General features: G+C 37.8%; 13 non-coding genes across 13 annotated transcripts; all 13 read left to right on the forward strand.

Annotated features, from left to right (window-relative positions):
- The first annotated feature begins 749 nt into the window (after positions 1–749).
- Positions 750–821, forward strand: TRNAA-CGC (transfer RNA alanine (anticodon CGC)). Its single transcript has one exon. It is a non-coding gene; the product is annotated as a tRNA-Ala (tRNA).
- A 1,293-nt stretch (positions 822–2,114) lies between these two features.
- Positions 2,115–2,186, forward strand: TRNAV-CAC (transfer RNA valine (anticodon CAC)). The gene has a single exon. It is a non-coding gene; the product is annotated as a tRNA-Val (tRNA).
- A 353-nt stretch (positions 2,187–2,539) lies between these two features.
- On the forward strand, positions 2,540–2,611 carry TRNAA-UGC (transfer RNA alanine (anticodon UGC)). Its single transcript has one exon. It is a non-coding gene; the product is annotated as a tRNA-Ala (tRNA).
- An 875-nt stretch (positions 2,612–3,486) lies between these two features.
- TRNAA-CGC (transfer RNA alanine (anticodon CGC)) lies at positions 3,487–3,558 on the forward strand. Its single transcript has one exon. It is a non-coding gene; the product is annotated as a tRNA-Ala (tRNA).
- Positions 3,559–4,853: 1,295 nt separating this feature from the next.
- Positions 4,854–4,925, forward strand: TRNAV-CAC (transfer RNA valine (anticodon CAC)). Its single transcript has one exon. It is a non-coding gene; the product is annotated as a tRNA-Val (tRNA).
- Positions 4,926–5,278: 353 nt separating this feature from the next.
- TRNAA-UGC (transfer RNA alanine (anticodon UGC)) lies at positions 5,279–5,350 on the forward strand. Its single transcript has one exon. It is a non-coding gene; the product is annotated as a tRNA-Ala (tRNA).
- An 875-nt stretch (positions 5,351–6,225) lies between these two features.
- Positions 6,226–6,297, forward strand: TRNAA-CGC (transfer RNA alanine (anticodon CGC)). Its single transcript has one exon. It is a non-coding gene; the product is annotated as a tRNA-Ala (tRNA).
- Positions 6,298–8,968: 2,671 nt separating this feature from the next.
- On the forward strand, positions 8,969–9,040 carry TRNAA-CGC (transfer RNA alanine (anticodon CGC)). Its single transcript has one exon. It is a non-coding gene; the product is annotated as a tRNA-Ala (tRNA).
- A 353-nt stretch (positions 9,041–9,393) lies between these two features.
- TRNAA-AGC (transfer RNA alanine (anticodon AGC)) lies at positions 9,394–9,465 on the forward strand. The gene has a single exon. It is a non-coding gene; the product is annotated as a tRNA-Ala (tRNA).
- An 874-nt stretch (positions 9,466–10,339) lies between these two features.
- TRNAA-UGC (transfer RNA alanine (anticodon UGC)) lies at positions 10,340–10,411 on the forward strand. Its single transcript has one exon. It is a non-coding gene; the product is annotated as a tRNA-Ala (tRNA).
- A 353-nt stretch (positions 10,412–10,764) lies between these two features.
- TRNAA-AGC (transfer RNA alanine (anticodon AGC)) lies at positions 10,765–10,836 on the forward strand. Its single transcript has one exon. It is a non-coding gene; the product is annotated as a tRNA-Ala (tRNA).
- An 874-nt stretch (positions 10,837–11,710) lies between these two features.
- On the forward strand, positions 11,711–11,782 carry TRNAA-CGC (transfer RNA alanine (anticodon CGC)). The gene has a single exon. It is a non-coding gene; the product is annotated as a tRNA-Ala (tRNA).
- Positions 11,783–12,135: 353 nt separating this feature from the next.
- TRNAA-AGC (transfer RNA alanine (anticodon AGC)) lies at positions 12,136–12,212 on the forward strand. The gene has a single exon. It is a non-coding gene; the product is annotated as a tRNA-Ala (tRNA).
- The last annotated feature ends 390 nt before the right edge of the window (positions 12,213–12,602 follow it).

Here is a 12,602-nt window from a genome sequence, read left to right on the forward strand (position 1 = left end):
GATCATTCTATTAAATGTGATGTAGCTCAGTGGTAGATTATATTCTGTGGATACTGTGTTTCCTTATTTAACCAGCAGTTACCATATCATACCTACTGACATTCTCCAAACACTGATGTCAAGTATAAGGTAATTATGAAACAGAGTTTTAATTTCACTGGGAAATGAACTATAAAAGCAGTAGTTTCATAAAAGAACAAATCACACGATACAGCAAAACTAATTGATTAAGAAGGACAGACATCTTTAAACACATTGTGAACCTATGGAGGATGGATTTGGGCTTGAATGTCAAGTAATTAGTGATCAATCAATGCATGAAAAGATAAACACATATCAACTCTGTACAAAATACCTGGTGAAGCCTTAGTCAGCAATGCCCAGGAGGCAGTCAAAGCCTGCATCCTATGTGCCCTTCTTCCAAGTTCTGACACTGCTGATAAAACAGAATGTAAGACTGTCCTCTACTTGGCAATACTTGATCAATATCCATGCCATTCATTACATAAGGTAGGGGATTCTGATGCTAACCCAGACTCCGGTGAAGAAGTCTAACAGCAATTTAAAGTGTGGAATGATCATCTACCTGCATCCTGATCAGCTGTGGAAACTATGGTGTCCTTGAACTCTGGCAAAGTGTAATGGTTTTTATTGCTTTATACTCTGAGATGACCCTTAGAACACTAGAAAATAGTAGAACTTGAGTACAATGCAAAGCTGCAATCGAATGAGTACCACACTTTTTCACAGGGGGTGTAGCTCAGTGGTAGAGCGCATGCTTCGCATGTATGAGGCCCCGGGTTCAATCCCCGGCATCTCCATGTTTTGCAAAATGTAGATTCTTTCTTAACTCTATGTAACCTCTCCAGATCAACAAATGCATTAAAATACTCTAGAGATATTGGAAAAGTTTCAATCAAACTATGAAAAATTATTGACCAGTCTATAAAATGTGATGTTGCTCAGTGGTAGATTATATTCCCCAGAATCTGTGTTTTCTCATTGAAATAAAAGTTATCATATGATACCTACAGTATCCTTGAAATCTATACAGCAAGGTATAATTGTTATCTTTGCTCCGTGCTCTGAGTTTAACCTTAGAACAGTGGAAGTAGTAGAACTTGAGTACTATGCAGAACAGCAATTGCTCGGTATCAATACACACCAACTCAAAGGGGAGTTGGTGGTAGAGCGCATGCTTTGCATGTATGAGGCCCTGGGTTCAATCCCCAACATCTCCATGTTTTGCAAAATATAGATTCTTACTTATCTGTATGTAACCTCTTCAGAAGAGCCCAAGACAAACAAATGCATGAATGCACTCTACAGTAATGGGCAAGAATTAACACCAATTATGAAAAATAATAGATCATTCTATTAAATGTGATGTAGCTCAGTGGTAGATTATATTCTGTGGATACTGTTTCCTTATTTAACCAGCAGTTACCATATCATACCTACTGACATTCTCCAAACACTGATGTCAAGTATATGGTAATTATGAAACAGAGTTTTAATTTCACTGGGAAATGAACTATAAAAGCAGTAGTTTCATAAAAGAACAAATCACACGATACAGCAAAACTAATTGATTAAGAAGGACAGACATCTTTAAACACATTGTGAACCTATGGAGGATGGATTTGGGCTTGAATGTCAAGTAATTAGTGATCAATCAATGCATGAAAAGATAAACACATATCAACTCTGTACAAAATACCTGGTGAAGCCTTAGTCAGCAATGCCCAGGAGGCAGTCATAGCCTGTATCCTATGTGCCCTTCTTCCAAGTTCTGACACTGCTGATAAAACAGAATGTAAGACTGTCCTCTACTTGGCAATACTTGATCAATATCCATGCCATTCATTACATAAGGTAGGGGATTCTGATGATAACCCAGACTCCGGTGAAGAAGTCTAACAACAAATTAAAGTGTGGAATGATCATCTACTTGCATCCTCATCAGCTGTGGAAACTATGGTGTCCTTGAACTCTGGCAAAGTGTAATGGTTTTTATTGCTTTATACTCTGAGATGACCCTTAGAACACTAGAAAATAGTATAACTTGAGTACAATGCAAAGCTGCAATCGAATGAGTACCACACTTTTTCACAGGGGATGTAGCTCAGTGGTAGAGCGCACGCTTCACATGTATGAGGCCCCGGGTTCAATCCCCGGTATCTCCATGTTTTGCAAAATGTAGATTCTTTCTTAACTCTATGTAACCTCTCCAGATCAACAAATGCATTAAAATACTCTAGAGAAATTGGAAAAGTTTCAATCAAACTATGAAAAATTATTGACCAGTCTATAAAATGTGATGTTGCTCAGTGGTAGATTATATTCCCCAGAATCTGTGTTTCCTCATTGAAATAAAAGTTATCATATGGTACCTACAGTATCCTTGAAATCTATACAGCAATGTATAATTGTTATCTTTGCTCCGTGCTCTGAGTTTAACCTTAGAACAGTGGAAGTAGTAGAACTTGAGTACTATGCAGAACAGCAATCGCTCGGTATCAAAACACACCAACTCAAAGGGGATGTAGCTCAGTGGTAGAGCGCATGCTTTGCATGTATGAGTCCCCCGGTTCAATCCCCGGCATCTCCGTGTTTTGCAAAATCTAGATTCTTACTTATCTGTATGTAACCTCTTCAGAAGAGCCCAAGACCAACAAATGCATGAATGCACTCTACAGTAATGGATAAGAATAAACACCAATTATGAAAAATAATTGATCATTCTATTAAATGTGATGTAGCTCAGTGGTAGATTATATTCTGTGGATACTGTGTTTCCTTATTTAACCAGCAGTTACCATATCATACCTACTGACATTCTCCAAACACTGATGTCAAGTATATGGTAATTATGAAACAGAGTTTTAATTTCACTGGGAAATGAACTATAAAAGCAGTAGTTTCATAAAAGAACAAATCACACGATACAGCAAAACTAATTGATTAAGAAGGACAGACATCTTTAAACACATTGTGAACCTATGGAGGATGGATTTGGGCTTGAATGTCAAGTAATTAGTGATCAATCAATGCATGAAAAGATAAACACATATCAACTCTGTACAAAATACCTGGTGAAGCCTTAGTCAGCAATGCCCAGGAGGCAGTCATAGCCTGCATCCTATGTGCCCTTCTTCCAAGTTCTGACACTGCTGATAAAACAGAATGTAAGACTGTCCTCTACTTGGCAATACTTGATCAATATCCATGCCATTCATTACATAAGGTAGGGGATTCTGATGCTAACCCAGACTCCGGTGAAGAAGTCTAACAGCAATTTAAAGTGTGGAATGATCATCTACCTGCATCCTGATCAGCTGTGGAAACTATGGTGTCCTTGAACTCTGGCAAAGTGTAATGGTTTTTATTGCTTTATACTCTGAGATGACCCTTAGAACACTAGAAAATAGTAGAACTTGAGTACAATGCAAAGCTGCAATCGAATGAGTACCACACTTTTTCACAGGGGGTGTAGCTCAGTGGTAGAGCGCATGCTTCGCATGTATGAGGCCCCGGGTTCAATCCCCGGCATCTCCATGTTTTGCAAAATGTAGATTCTTTCTTAACTCTATGTAACCTCTCCAGATCAACAAATGCATTAAAATACTCTAGAGATATTGGAAAAGTTTCAATCAAACTATGAAAAATTATTGACCAGTCTATAAAATGTGATGTTGCTCAGTGGTAGATTATATTCCCCAGAATCTGTGTTTTCTCATTGAAATAAAAGTTATCATATGATACCTACAGTATCCTTGAAATCTATACAGCAAGGTATAATTGTTATCTTTGCTCTGTGCTCTGAGTTTAACCTTAGAACAGTGGAAGTAGTAGAACTTGAGTACTATGCAGAACAGCAATTGCTCGGTATCAATACACACCAACTCAAAGGGGAGTTGGTGGTAGAGCGCATGCTTTGCATGTATGAGGCCCTGGGTTCAATCCCCAACATCTCCATGTTTTGCAAAATATAGATTCTTACTTATCTGTATGTAACCTCTTCAGAAGAGCCCAAGACAAACAAATGCATGAATGCACTCTACAGTAATGGGCAAGAATTAACACCAATTATGAAAAATAATAGATCATTCTATTAAATGTGATGTAGCTCAGTGGTAGATTATATTCTGTGGATACTGTGTTTCCTTATTTAACCAGCAGTTACCATATCATACCTACTGACATTCTCCAAACACTGATGTCAAGTATATGGTAATTATGAAACAGAGTTTTAATTTCACTGGGAAATGAACTATAAAAGCAGTAGTTTCATAAAAGAACAAATCACACGATACAGCAAAACTAATTGATTAAGAAGGACAGACATCTTTAAACACATTGTGAACCTATGGAGGATGGATTTGGGCTTGAATGTCAAGTAATTAGTGATCAATCAATGCATGAAAAGATAAACACATATCAACTCTGTACAAAATACCTGGTGAAGCCTTAGTCAGCAATGCCCAGGAGGCAGTCATAGCCTGTATCCTATGTGCCCTTCTTCCAAGTTCTGACACTGCTGATAAAACAGAATGTAAGACTGTCCTCTACTTGGCAATACTTGATCAATATCCATGCCATTCATTACATAAGGTAGGGGATTCTGATGATAACCCAGACTCCGGTGAAGAAGTCTAACAACAAATTAAAGTGTGGAATGATCATCTACTTGCATCCTCATCAGCTGTGGAAACTATGGTGTCCTTGAACTCTGGCAAAGTGTAATGGTTTTTATTGCTTTATACTCTGAGATGACCCTTAGAACACTAGAAAATAGTAGAACTTGAGTACAATGCAAAGCTGCAATCGAATGAGTACCACACTTTTTCACAGGGGATGTAGCTCAGTGGTAGAGCGCACGCTTCACATGTATGAGGCCCCGGGTTCAATCCCCGGTATCTCCATGTTTTGCAAAATGTAGATTCTTTCTTAACTCTATGTAACCTCTCCAGATCAACAAATGCATTAAAATACTCTAGAGAAATTGGAAAAGTTTCAATCAAACTATGAAAAATTATTGACCAGTCTATAAAATGTGATGTTGCTCAGTGGTAGATTATATTCCCCAGAATCTGTGTTTCCTCATTGAAATAAAAGTTATCATATGGTACCTACAGTATCCTTGAAATCTATACAGCAATGTATAATTGTTATCTTTGCTCCGTGCTCTGAGTTTAACCTTAGAACAGTGGAAGTAGTAGAACTTGAGTACTATGCAGAACAGCAATCGCTCGGTATCAAAACACACCAACTCAAAGGGGATGTAGCTCAGTGGTAGAGCGCATGCTTTGCATGTATGAGTCCCCCGGTTCAATCCCCGGCATCTCCGTGTTTTGCAAAATCTAGATTCTTACTTATCTGTATGTAACCTCTTCAGAAGAGCCCAAGACCAACAAATGCATGAATGCACTCTACAGTAATGGATAAGAATAAACACCAATTATGAAAAATAATTGATCATTCTATTAAATGTGATGTAGCTCAGTGGTAGATTATATTCTGTGGATACTGTGTTTCCTTATTTAACCAGCAGTTACCATATCATACCTACTGACATTCTCCAAACACTGATGTCAAGTATATGGTAATTATGAAACAGAGTTTTAATTTCACTGGGAAATGAACTATAAAAGCAGTAGTTTCATAAAAGAACAAATCACACGATACAGCAAAACTAATTGATTAAGAAGGACAGACATCTTTAAACACATTGTGAACCTATGGAGGATGGATTTGGGCTTGAATGTCAAGTAATTAGTGATCAATCAATGCATGAAAAGATAAACACATATCAACTCTGTACAAAATACCTGGTGAAGCCTTAGTCAGCAATGCCCAGGAGGCAGTCATAGCCTGCATCCTATGTGCCCTTCTTCCAAGTTCTGACACTGCTGATAAAACAGAATGTAAGACTGTCCTCTACTTGGCAATACTTGATCAATATCCATGCCATTCATTACATAAGGTAGGGGATTCTGATGATAACCCAGACTCCGGTGAAGAAGTCTAACAGCAATTTAAAGTGTGGAATGATCATCTACCTGCATCCTGATCAGCTGTAGAAACTATGGTGTCCTTGAACTCTGGCAAAGTGTAATGGTTTTTATTGCTTTATACTCTGAGATGACCCTTAGAACACTAGAAAATAGTAGAACTTGAGTACAATGCAAAGCTACAATCGAATGAGTACCACACTTTTTCACAGGGGGTGTAGCTCAGTGGTAGAGCGCATGCTTCGCATGTATGAGGCCTCGGGTTCAATCCCCGGCATCACCATGTTTTGCAAAATGTAGATTCTTTCTTAACTCTATGTAACCTCTCCAGATCAACAAATGCATTAAAATACTCTAGAGAAATTGGAAAAGTTTCAATCAAACTATGAAAAATTATTGACCAGTCTATAAAATGTGATGTTGCTCAGTGGTAGATTATATTCCCCAGAATCTGTGTTTTCTCATTGAAATAAAAGTTATCATATGATACCTACAGTATCCTTGAAATCTATACAGCAAGGTATAATTGTTATCTTTGCTCCGTGCTCTGAGTTTAACCTTAGAACAGTGGAAGTAGTAGAACTTGAGTACTATGCAGAACAGCAATCGCTCGGTATCAAAACACACCAACTCAAAGGGGATGTTACTCAGTGGTAGAGCACTTGCTTTGCATGTATGAGTCCCCGGGTTCAATCCCCAGCATCTCCATGTTTTGCAAAATATAGATTCTTACTTATCTGTATGTAACCTCTTCAGAAGAGCCCAAGACCAACAAATGCATGAATGCACTCTACAGTAATGGGCAAGAATTAACACCAATTATGAAAAATAATTGATCATTCTATTAAATGTGATGTAGCTCAGTGGTAGATTATATTCTGTGGATACTGTGTTTCCTTATTTAACCAGCAGTTACCATATCATACCTACTGACATTCTCCAAACACTGATGTCAAGTATATGGTAATTATGAAACAGAGTTTTAATTTCACTGGGAAATGAACTATAAAAGCAGTAGTTTCATAAAAGAACATATCACACGATACAGCAAAACTAATTGATTAAGAAGGACAGACATCTTTAAACACATTGTGAACCTATGGAGGATGGATTTGGGCTTGAATGTCAAGTAATTAGTGATCAATCAATGCATGAAAAGATAAACACATATCAACTCTGTACAAAATACCTGGTGAAGCCTTAGTCAGCAATGCCCAGGAGGCAGTCATAGCCTGTATCCTATGTGCCCTTCTTCCAAGTTCTGACACTGCTGATAAAACAGAATGTAAGACTGTCCTCTACTTGGCAATACTTGATCAATATCCATGCCATTCATTACATAAGGTAGGGGATTCTGATGATAACCCAGACTCCGGGGAAGAAGTCTAACAGCAATTTAAAGTGTGGAATGATCATCTACCTGCATCCTGATCAGCTGTGGAAACTATGGTGTCCTTGAACTCTGGCAAAGTGTAATGGTTTTTATTGCTTTATACTCTGAGATGACCCTTAGAACACTAGAAAATAGTAGAACTTGAGTACAATGCAAAGCTGCAATCGAATGAGTACCACACTTTTTCACAGGGGGTGTAGCTCGGTGGTAGAGCGCACGCTTCACATGTATGAGGCCCCGTGTTCAATCCCCGGTATCCCCCTGTTTTGCAAAATGTAGATTCTTTCTTAACTCTATGTAACCTCTCCAGATCAACAAATGCATTAAAATACTCTAGAGAAATTGGAAAAGTTTCAATCAAACTATGAAAAATTATTGACCAGTCTATAAAATGTGATGTTGCTCAGTGGTAGATTATATTCCCCAGAATCTGTGTTTCCTCATTGAAATAAAAGTTATCATATGGTACCTACAGTATCCTTGAAATCTATACAGCAATGTATAATTGTTATCTTTGCTCCATGCTCTGAGTTTAACCTTAGAACAGTGGAAGTAGTAGAACTTGAGTACTATGCAGAACAGCAATCGCTCGGTATCAAAAACACCAAGTCAAAGGGGATGTAGCTCAGTGGTAGAGCGCATGCTTTGCATGTATGAGTCCCCCGGTTCAATCCTCGGCATCTCCATGTTTTGCAAAATCCAGATTCTTACTTATCTGTATGTAACCTCTTCAGAAGAGCCCAAGACCAACAAATGCATGAATGCACTCTACAGTAATGGATAAGAATAAACACCAATTATGAAAAATAATTGATCATTCTATTAAATGTGATGTAGCTCAGTGGTAGATTATATTCTGTGGATACTGTGTTTCCTTATTTAACCAGCAGTTACCATATCATACCTACTGACATTCTCCAAACATTGATGTCAAGTATATGGTAATTATGAAACAGAGTTTTAATTTCACTGGGAAATGAACTATAAAAGCAGTAGTTTCATAAAAGAACAAATCACACGATACAGCAAAACTAATTGATTAAGAAGGACAGACATCTTTAAACACATTGTGAACCTATGGAGGATGGATTTGGGCTTGAATGTCAAGTAATTAGTGATCAATCAATGCATGAAAAGATAAACACATATCAACTCTGTACAAAATACCTGGTGAAGCCTTAGTCAGCAATGCCCAGGAGGCAGTCATAGCCTGCATCCTATGTGCCCTTCTTCCAAGTTCTGACACTGCTGATAAAACAGAATGTAAGACTGTCCTCTACTTGGCAATACTTGATCAATATCCATGCCATTCATTACATAAGGTAGGGGATTCTGATGATAACCCAGACTCCGGTGAAGAAGTCTAACAGCAATTTAAAGTGTGGAATGATCATCTACCTGCATCCTGATCAGCTGTGGAAACTATGGTGTCCTTGAACTCTTGCAAAGTGTAATGGTTTTTATTGCTTTATACTCTGAGATGACCCTTAGAACACTAGAAAATAGTAGAACTTGAGTACAATGCAAAGCTGCAATCGAATGAGTACCACACTTTTTCACAGGGGGTGTAGCTCAGTGGTAGAGCGCATGCTTCGCATGTATGAGGCCCCGGGTTCAATCCCCGGCATCTCCATGTTTTGCAAAATGTAGATTCTTTCTTAACTCTATGTAACCTCTCCAGATCAACAAATGCATTAAAATACTCTAGAGAAATTGGAAAAGTTTCAATCAAACTATGAAAAATTATTGACCAGTCTATAAAATGTGATGTTGCTCAGTGGTAGATTATATTCCCCAGAATCTGTGTTTTCTCATTGAAATAAAAGTTATCATATGATACCTACAGTATCCTTGAAATCTATACAGCAAGGTATAATTGTTATCTTTGCTCCATGCTCTGAGTTTAACCTTAGAACAGTGGAAGTAGTAGAACTTGAGTACTATGCAGAACAGCAATTGCTCGGTATCAATACACACCAACTCAAAGGGGATGTAGCTCAGTGGTAGAGCGCATGCTTAGCATGTATGAGGCCCTGGGTTCAATCCCCAGCATCTCCATGTTTTGCAAAATATAGATTCTTACTTATCTGTATGTAACCTCTTCAGAAGAGCCCAAGACCAACAAATGCATGAATGCACTCTACAGTATTGGGCAAGAATTAATACCAATTATGAAAAATAATTGATCATTCTATTAAATGTGATGTAGCTCAGTGGTATATTATATTCTGTGGATACTGTGTTTCCTTATTTAACCAGCAGTTACCATATCATACCTACTGACATTCTCCAAACACTGATGTCAAGTATATGGTAATTATGAAACAGAGTTTTAATTTCACTGGGAAATGAACTATAAAAGCAGTAGTTTCATAAAAGAACAAATCACACGATACAGCAAAACTAATTGATTAAGAAGGACAGACATCTTTAAACACATTGTGAACCTATGGAGGATGGATTTGGGCTTGAATGTCAAGTAATTAGTGATCAATCAATGCATGAAAAGATAAACACATATCAACTCTGTATAAATTCCTGGTGAAGCCTTAGTCAGCAATGCCCAGGAGGCAGTCATAGCCTGCATCCTATGTGCCCTTCTTCCAAGTTCTGACACTGCTGATAAAACAGAATGTAAGACTGTCCTCTACTTGGCAATACTTGATCAATATCCATGCCATTCATTACATAAGGTAGGGGATTCTGATGATAACCCAGACTCCGGTGAAGAAGTCTAACAGCAATTTAAAGTGTGGAATGATCATCTACTTGCATCCTGATCAGCTGTGGACACTATGGTGTCCTTGAACTCTGGCAAAGTGTAATGGTTTTTATTGCTTTATACTCTGAGATGACCCTTAGAACACTAGAAAATAGTAGAACTTGAGTACAATGCAAAGCTGCAATCGAATGAGTACCGCACTTTTTCACAGGGGATGTAGCTCAGTGGTAGAGCGCATGCTTTGCATGTATGAGGCCCCGTGTTCAATCCCCGGCATCTCCATGTTTTGCAAAATGTAGATTCTTTCTTAACTCTATGTAACCTCTCCAGATCAACAAATGTATTAAAATACTCTATAGAAATTGGAAAAGTTTCAATCAAACTATGAAAAATTATTGACCAGTCTATAAAATGTGATGTTGCTCAGTGGTAGATTACATTCCCCAGAATCTGTGTTTTCTCATTGAAATAAAAGTTATCATATGATACCTACAGTATCCTTGAAATCTATACAGCAAGTTATAATTGTTATCTTTGCTCCGTGCTCTGAGTTTAACCTTAGAACAGTGGAAGTAGTAGAACTTGAGTACTATGCAGAACAGCAATTGCTCGGTATCAATACACACCAACTCAAAGGGGATGTAGCTCAGTGGTAGAGCGCATGCTTAGCATGTATGAGGCCCTAGGTTCAATCCCCAGCATCTCCATGTTTTGCAAAATCTAGATTCTTACTTATCTGTATGTAACCTCTTCAGAAGAGCCCAAGACCAACAAATGCATGAATGCACTCTACAGTATTGGGCAAGAATTAATACCAATTATGAAAAATAATTGATCATTCTATTAAATGTGATGTAGCTCAGTGGTAGATTATATTCTGTGGATACTGTGTTTCCTTATTTAACCAGCAGTTACCATATCATACCTACTGACATTCTCCAAACACTGATGTCAAGTATATGGTAATTATGAAACAGAGTTTTAATTTCACTGGGAAATGAACTATAAAAGCAGTAGTTTCATAAAAGAACAAATCACACGATACAGCAAAACTAATTGATTAAGAAGGACAGACATCTTTAAACACATTGTGAACCTATGGAGGATGGATTTGGGCTTGAATGTCAAGTAATTAGTGATCAATCAATGCATGAAAAGATAAACACATATCAACTCTGTATAAATTCCTGGTGAAGCCTTAGTCAGCAATGCCCAGGAGGCAGTCATAGCCTGCATCCTATGTGCCCTTCTTCCAAGTTCTGACACTGCTGATAAAACAGAATGTAAGACTGTCCTCTACTTGGCAATACTTGATCAATATCCATGCCATTCATTACATAAGGTAGGGGATTCTGATGATAACCCAGACTCCGGTGAAGAAGTCTAACAGCAATTTAAAGTGTGGAATGATCATCTACTTGCATCCTGATCAGCTGTGGAAACTATGGTGTCCTTTAACTCTGGCAAAGTGTAATGGTTGTTATTGCTTTATACTCTGAGATGACCCTTAGAACACTAGAAAATAGTAGAACTTGAGTACAATGCAAAGCTGCAATCGAATGAGTACCGCACTTTTTCACAGGGGATGTAGCTCAGTGGTAGAGCGCATGCTTCGCATGTATGAGGCCCCGTGTTCAATCCCCGGCATCTCCATGTTTTGCAAAATGTGGATTCTTTCTTAACTCTATGTAACCTCTCCAGATCAACAAATGTATTAAAATACTCTATAGAAATTGGAAAAGTTTCAATCAAACTATGAAAAATTATTGACCAGTCTATAAAATGTGATGTTGCTCAGTGGTAGATTACATTCCCCAGAATCTGTGTTTTCTCATTGAAATAAAAGTTATCATATGATACCTACAGTATCCTTGAAATCTATACAGCAAGGTATAATTGTTATCTTTGCTCCGTGCTCTGAGTTTAACCTTAGAACAGTGGAAGTAGTAGAACTTGAGTACTATGCAGAACAGCAATTGCTCGGTATCAATACACACCAACTCAAAGGGGATGTAGCTCAGTGGTAGAGCGCATGCTTAGCATGTATGAGGCCCTGGGTTCACTTCAATCCCCAGCATCTCCATGTTTTGCAAAATATAGATTCTTACTTATCTGTATGTAACCTCTTCAGAAGAGCCCAAGACCAACAAATGCATGAATGCACTCTACAGTATTGGGCAAGAATTAATACCAATTATGAAAAATAATTGATCATTCTATTAAATGTGATGTAGCTCAGTGGTAGATTATATTCTGTGGATACTTTGTTTCCTTATTTAACCAGCAGTTACCATATCATACCTACTGACATTCTCCAAACACTGATGTCAAGTATATGGTAATTATGAAACAGAGTTTTAATTTCACTGGGAAATGAACTATAAAAGCAGTAGTTTCATAAAAGAACAAATCACACGATACAGCAAAACTAATTGATTAAGAAGGACAGACATCTTTAAACACATTGTGAACC

This window comes from Pseudophryne corroboree, chromosome 4, assembly GCF_028390025.1.
Source record: "Pseudophryne corroboree isolate aPseCor3 chromosome 4, aPseCor3.hap2, whole genome shotgun sequence".
Classification (NCBI taxonomy): Eukaryota; Metazoa; Chordata; class Amphibia; order Anura; family Myobatrachidae; genus Pseudophryne; species Pseudophryne corroboree.